The sequence below is a fragment of the Haliotis rubra genome, unplaced genomic scaffold (assembly GCF_003918875.1).
Source record: "Haliotis rubra isolate DU_JTF1 unplaced genomic scaffold, ASM391887v1 Scf302, whole genome shotgun sequence".
NCBI lineage: Eukaryota > Metazoa > Mollusca > Gastropoda > Lepetellida > Haliotidae > Haliotis > Haliotis rubra.
The window spans coordinates 1-8,273 of NW_025766972.1; positions in this window are offsets into that span (position 1 = coordinate 1).

Sequence of the window (8,273 nt, forward strand, 5' to 3'; positions counted from 1 at the left end):
GTAAGTTACGCGCTGCTCCTGGCCACCTCCCGCAATTCCTTCTAAAAAGGCCGCCCGCCTTCTTCTGGGCCCAAAGGCCATACACAGTTCGTATAGCGTCGTGGGGGCGGCGTTCTGCTTTCTCCAAACAGCATAAGCATTTGTCATATCAGCTTCCTAGGGATTCCTGCCCGCAGACAGGCGCACCCAGTAAACGCCTGAAAGCAAAACACGCAAGCATGTAGCTAACGGCAGAAATACAGCAGCATAAATATACACGTACAAAACATTGAAAAATTACGTGAATGTGACAACGCAACATCAAATACTTGGTCTATAACGCGCAATATTTCCAACCGGGGACGCTAAACTTCCACCCGAATTTTGACAGCAGCTGGTAGACTCACCTTACAGTAGCTTGGTGGCGGGTACAGACTCACCTTGACAGTAGCTTGGTAGAGGGCAGACTCAATTCCACATTAGCTGCGTGGGTAAGGACCTTGAAAGCAGGTTGGTGGTGGTAAAGACTCACCTTGAAAGCAGGTTGGTTGCATGTACAGACCAACCTGACAGCTTGCGGGTAGAGAAACCCTGATTGAGCAGCCGGTGGTAGTAAAGACTCATCTTGGCAGCTCGCAGGGTAAAGACTCACCTTGACAGTAGTTTGGTGGTGGGTACAGACCTCACCTTGACAGTAGCTTGGCAGTGGGTACAGACCTGGACAGTAGCTTCTGGTGGTAGGTAAACCCACCTTGGAAAGCAGCTTGGTGGTAAAACTCACCCTTTGAGCGCAGGTTGTGGAAAGACTCACCCCAGCAGTGCTGGCAGGGTAAAGACTCACCTTGAAAGTTGTTATCGTACACCACCTGGAAAGCAGGTTGGTCGTATGTACAGACTCACCTTGATGCAGCTTAGTGGGTGGTAAAAGCCTTGACAGCAGCTTTCTTTGTGGTGGGTAGCACTCAATCTTGGACAGCAGCCTGGTGGTGGCAAAAGACTCACTCCTTGACAGGCAGCCTGGCGGTCTTCAGGCGACATGGAGGGACTGACCATCGGTTCCGAGGGTTTAAACCCAGATGTTAAGTGAGGTTGTCATTGCCGCCACTGTCAGGTATCGACCATCATTTGACCACTTTGAGACCGCGCACACCTCCTGGCTGTGGCTTTCAGGTATCCCACCATGTTCGGGCCGCAATGTGGTGATGAATGGCACCCGTTCGGCTCCCACTGCAACAATTATTACTAATTTTACCTGTAAATATTTGGTCTCCAATAAAAGCTCAGTATTATGTTAACGATAATCACTGCAACATACAAACTAAAGGCTGATAGAATGATTGTGGAAAGATTACAGCCGTTTCAATACCGCACTGAGCAATATTCTAGCTTACATGATACAGTAACTGGTAAATAGCTGAGTTCGACCAGCCGAATCCAGTGATTGATATCATGAGCATCGATAATTGCTGGCAATGTTATGTACCAAGTCTGACACCTGATCATGCTAATCGCCCATGACAAGTTTTTCTGGTGGTCAAAGACCAATTCCAACTTTGGATCCCTATGGTTCATACTGTAATGATAACTGACCCAACGCACAGTGGATGATTGTCTGACTGGAGGAGGAAGAGTGAGTTTAGTTTGACGACTAATGGCCATTCCAGCTTATATGGTGGCGTCTGTAATAATCGAATCTGGATCGGTATTCAACTGAAGATCAATAGCATGAGCATCGATCTATGCAATTGTGAACCGATGAAGAATCCAAGTCGGCGAGTCTGACCAATTCGATCCCGTTAATGCCCTTTACGATAAGCATGGGTTACTGAAGATCAATATTCTAACCCAGATCTTCATGGAGGAAGAGGATACCCACCTGTTACAACAAGTATAGGTTGACAGGGCACCAATACTAGCCCAGAATCCACCCAGTGGTAAATAAAAGTGCTGAATATGTTTAAGAAATTTAAGAAATTTGAATTTAATTTTATAGGATATAAAAAATTGTTTCTGGCATAGAACACAGGTAAATTTTGTACCACTTAAATGTCAATAGCCCTCGGTCCCCAAAGCGATCGTAAAGGGCTTAGATGATCAACTCCCATTACTTCCTTGGCTTTATAAACTTACGATCAGAGCTGCCACCGCTTTGGAGGAAAGGGACCCGGTTGCTTTCTCAAGATGGCCACCAAAAGATGGCTGAAGAAAGAAATGATTCTTGAACTGATCCACATGGTTATATATGCGCGGCAAATGTGCACTTATCAATCAGCAGACAACTATAACAGTACATGTGACCATTTTGAAGCGACCTGGAGAGGATGTAGGAGTTCCAGCTGAGTGCGTCGACTCTGGCTGTATTGGCTGCCCATCGTCCTGATCAGCTTCTTCCTTTGGTGGTGTCCCACAGCTGAAACACGACAGGTAGTTTTGTCGAGATCTGACAGCCTGAGTTAGAATTGGTCTCCAGCAACCCGTGATGATCGGGGATTATTTATTTTGTCATTTAATGCCGTGTCAGCAATATTCCAGCGCTATATGAGGCAGTCTGGACAACCAATCCAGCAGATCTTCAACATCATGAGAATGATCTATGCAATTGGTGATGACCAGGACTTGCTGGACTTGAAGTCAGTGATGAGTTTAGTTTTATGCCACAATCAGCAATATTCCAGCTATATGGCAGCAGCTCCAAATAACGTCTGGACCACAATCCAGTGATCATAGCATGAGACCGATCATACCGGAGAACCGATGACACGTCAACCACAAGTCACAGCCTGACCACCCGATCCCGTTAGTCACCTCTTACGACAAGCATAAGTCATCGCCTTTGTAAAGCATGGGTTACAGACTCATTCTGTTCCGGACTTTCACCGGTCGACTTATTGATTACGTCATCATATCGCGCATGTTGATATTATCTTTCATAACTTGCAAAATAGGTTAGAATCCGCCAGATATGTTCAAATGTATCGTAGTCGGTATTACATGGAACCATAGTGCGTAATATCGGTGTATTTGTACTACTTTAGGGTGCTGTGCTGCTAATGGACACCGTGAATATTTCATCCGTGCTATACAATATATCGTTAATGCAAATGAAGCACTATTTCATCATCGTTCTTTTCGTTCAATAACGCACTGCACCGTTGTTGATGCCGACCGCCAGTATTGCCCCTCCTTTATCCAGCCATCACTAGATATGTACAGGTCGTGGCGGACAGACCGGTTCAGGTGAGCGATGAACTGCCGGTGGCATTCCATGGTAGAGGTTGCCCAGACACAGCCAGGATATTGGTGTTGACCAGTCCAGTAGGTTCAAGTCTGAAAGCAAAACACTTTGGGGTATTAGATCTTGAAAATAGACATTTTATTGAGAAGAGCATTTCAGTCAGCTGTTACTTGGTTTAATGTTGCACTCAGCTAATCGCAATGGCAGAGCAACAGAGCTCAGACAATCCAGTATTCTGGTCATCTTGGAGTTTCGCGTACTGGTGAGTGGAGTTGAAGGAACGCCGACCCAGCAATAGTCCAGCCATGTATATGGTCTGTAAATAATCGAGTCTGACCAATCAGCCCACAACAGCATGAGCATCGATCTGTGATTGGGAACCTGATGGATATTGTGGCAGCAACCAAGCCAGTTGTTTCAATCCCACAATGCCCCTGCGACAAGCATGGGTTACTGAAGGTCAATATTCTATCCCATCTTCACGGGTGCCATGTAATTTGCGATGATAAGTAAACCATAATCTGCCCGGTTAGCCAAACTCATTCAACTCTTATCATACAGATTGTACACATTTCCGTGCAAATTTCCCTTGGCCTTTATCTAAATGTACCGCACAATAACAATGATCGGGACAAATATGGTCACAGTAATCATCCGGATGTTCACAGACAACCGGTGGATACGGTGACGAGTAGTTTATGATTATGATTGCTGTCACTGACGGACAATACTGACTTACTCACAGTAATCAACATCCATCATGTCTGGAGCATCAAGAATTGCCGGCTCGGGTTCTTTAGCAACATATCTGGTAGCCATGGTGGATCGAGCTTGTAGACGCTTGGGTTGGTGCTGTAGAGGACGGACAGACTGTTCATGTGACCTGGCAATAGAGGAGAGGCAGTGTTACGACATATAGCACCAACGACTGGACTGACTGAGTTTGGTTTACGCCGCTTTTAGCAAAATTCCAGTAACATCATTTGGCGGGGGACACACATTGTGCCCATGTGGGATTTGAACCCAGGTATTCGGCGTGACAAGCCAACGCTTTAACCATTAAGTTACTCCCACCGCCCCATAGCACACGAAGATGAGGCACTGAGATGGGGTTCATGATTCTTATATTATCTTTAATTATTTTATGATACACTTGATTGTCATTGTACTTGATGTACATTGTGATGTACGCTAGACTTCTGTATAATTATAGTGCAATCCCAATTGCCAAATATCATGCCACAGTTTAACATAGATTCTAAACATTAGGTGAGGTGAAATTGGGTTGAATGTCATCCTGGGCCCAATATTGCCGAACTATGTCCAGATTTCCACAGAAAGCGCCCCTATAGTCATAGTCATGGGGCATGGATTTGTGTTGTGGTTATGTTGTGTTGTATTGTAGATGTAATGAGGTGAGGTGAGGTGAAATTAGGTTTAACGTCGTGCTGGAGAATATTTCGCTCATATGACGACGTGCATGCAAGTGTGTATGTGAGGCTGCTTGTACCAGGCCCAGACTGGAAGCTGGTTTTTATAGTGCCTAGCCCACTGAGATACCATGCCAAAGTGAAGCATGAATACCCTATTCAGACACATACTGACTCCGAGCTGAAGTCCTGTTGTACCCAAGTGCTGAGCGCCAGGCAGGGACCAACAAAGTACCACATTTTAACGTCTTTTGGTATGACACCGTTGGGGATCGAACCTGCGACCTTCCATACCCGGGCGGGACGCTCTAACCACTATACCACCGGAGGCGGTCGGGACCAACAAGTACCATATTTTTGAATCGTCTTTGGCATGACACCGTTGGGGATCGAAACACACGATCTTCCATACTCCGGGTGGACGCTCTAACCACTGGCTACACCACGGAGGCGTTCGATTCTAAACATTAAACTTACACTGACACATTATACTGACACTGAGCGAACCAGTGCAGCAAACCAGTAACATTTCTATGTTACCCGCCTGGGAACGTCGAACAGTGGGAATTCATTTGGTACTTTGTGTTTGTAATTCTTTATCTCAATATTTATTGAGTCACGTATTATGTACGGAAATTACAGGCGCTTTGTGAATGCGAATTGATGAAAGGAGATAACTCTTAAATTTGTTTTGCTTGTCATCTGCTGGATCTCTATGTCATGTGAAAGTCTAGTATTGGCTAAAAGCCTAACTCTTTATTATCATCCGATATCATTAGCTTCCAAACAATTCAAAATTAACATTGAGGTGTGCGGTAAGATAGATATGTTGTTCACTGGTCCCTCAGGGCCTAAGCTCTCAGGCAACATAAACAGAGGTTACTACATCAGTCAACACTGGCGATGGGTAGCTCTTAGTAGTAGTAGCGTTCGCTCGTCACGCTGAAGACCCGGGTTCGATTCCCCAGATGGGAAAAATGCTGTGAAGCTCATTTCTGGTGTCCCCTCGCCGTGATATTGCTGGAATGTGCCTTGCTAAAAGCGGCGTAAAACTTAACTCACTCCAACATCAACTTCCACTGAACAGACACTACTGTAATATTTTGTGGTTTCAATATGACAAAGGCAATATTGTGTTACACTCATTGTGTTTTCCTTACCTTCAACGGCCTGTGGGGCCTTGTTGGTGTAAGAGAGAATGTTACACACCTTTTGGTTTCCAGGTCACTCCAGCCAGGGTGTCGTTGAGTTGTTGTCTGTAGGTGTTCTCTGGTCTGGTCGGCGTCGTTCTCATTGTTCATTACAGTGTAGTGGCCTAATGTCCATGTCACGGTGGGAGCGGTTAGGGATGAACCTTGAAGAGCACATGGTGAGTGAGTGAGTGAATGAGTTTAGTTTTACGCCACTTTTAACAATATTCAGCAATATCACAGAGGGACACCAGAAATATTAGGTCACACATTGTACTCGTGTGGGGAGTAGAACCCGGTCTTGACGTGACGAGCGAACGCTTTAACCTCTAGGCTACCCCACCGCCCTGAAGAGCACATGGTAACATAGTCAGAAGTATATCATAATGGTGCTATCTGACTGCTGATGGCTAATGGTTTTATAATATTACTTGGCTAACTATTCTTTCCTATTGTTGGGCTAATGGTGCTATCCTAACACTGTGCTAAATGTGTTACTAGTATACTATTTCTGGGCTAATGGTGTCAGGGTTTTGCCACGATGCAACAAATGTGGAGAACAGGCGCAGAAATCCTAAAATACTGCGTCCAAAAGACACACAAAAATAGTTGTAGTTTATCTGTCTATACCAAAGTTCACCGGTCAGTCATGACCACAGTCCAGATGTCCAACTGACTCATACCTCTGAGTAATTATCTCAACGTACACTACACTACACCAGAGCTATAGATAACTTTTGGGTCATTGAGCGTTATGTACTCGCTTGTCTTCATCTCAATTGGGTATCCTAATTTTCCTTTGAGTAACGAAATAAATTGTACTCACCTCACCAAACTCAATTGGGTATTTTGCCATTTTCCATTAATTTTAAATATATAATAAAATTTATAAGTTAGTGTTTGTGATTTACATTTGATCTGTAATATGAGAAACGATGAAAAAGACTGCAAGTTGTCATGTTCATGTCCTGAAATAGAACCTCTCAATATACTTTAGTTATTTTATCTATCCACCGGTATGCAAGCTTCTACGATTTGACAATTCTGTGAGTACGCATGCACGATCACATTGTTTGAGTATTTACGAGGAAACTTCTGCGTACTTGTACGCAATAGACTTAATAGGAATTGAGTTTCATACATAAATATTTGCAGCTTATCTGGGTACCTCTGCTACACCATTTCAATACTTTCCAGGACCCGCATATCACCAACATGGGTAAAATTTTACCATTTTATGATGGGGTCCAGGGACTCTACTTTGTAAGTCACAGCAAAACCCTGGGGTGTGGTGTTATCCTATTTCTGGAGGCTAATGGTGCTGTCCTACTTCATAACGACTAAAACTCCAGAATTTATCCCCTCGGATTCCCCAGTCAAACTTTGAGCCAACCAGACCATGTTTAATCACCTGAACCATTTGCCAGGCAACAGCAAATAATACCTTCTGAATTCTTTACGTATGACACACAAACAGGGGATCTAGCCACCTGTCTTCTCCTGGTGTCCGTGAAGATTTGGGTTAGAATTTGTCTTCAGCAACCCGTGCTTGTTGTAGTGAGTTGGGTTTACACTGCTGTTAGCAATATTCCAGCAATATCATGGTGGCTGACACTAGAAATAGGCTTCACACATTGTACCCATGTGGGTATCGAACCCAAGGTTTCGGCATGACAAGCGAATGGTTTAACCACTGGGTTACCCTACCTCCAAGCTTGTTGTAAAAAGGCGACTAACAGGATCAGGTGGTAAGGCTCGCTGACTTGGTTGGAGACATGTCATCGTATCCCAATTGCGTGGATTGTCTGGTCCAGACTTCATTATTTACAGACCGCCGCCATATTGCTGGAATATTGCTGAGTGTGGCAATAAACAAACAAATAATCTTTTCTCTGGGTAGACACCCAATCCAGACACCACAGAAGCGTTCTAAGTGTTTACTGGATAAAGGCTAGGGCTGGGATGATACGCTTTGTCACGATACGATATGCATCGCAATATTTTACCCCACTCAGACACATTATACGACTCCGAGTTGACCAGTCCTTGTTGTACCCATGAATGGCAGGGACCAACAAGTACCATATTTTAACGTCTTTTGGTACCACGCTGTCGGGGATCGAACCCGCGACCTTCCGCTGTCCTTGGGACGCTCTAACCACTACACCACGGAGGTGGTTACGCGTTTAGGAACACAAAGCTTGTTTTCCTACTGCGAACACTGGGGTATCAACAGTTTAATACCTTTGATCAGGAACATTAACGCGGAGGCCACTCTCAAGAGCCTTCCTTTGCCACCTCATCATGGGAGCGTTGGGCATAGGGCCGTCCATCTTGGTGACCTCAGACATAAAGCACACTCTCAAAGTTGAAATGAGACATCAGGAACTATAGGAAAATAACAAGTCACTTCTTCTTCAACAATCATGGATAAGGCTT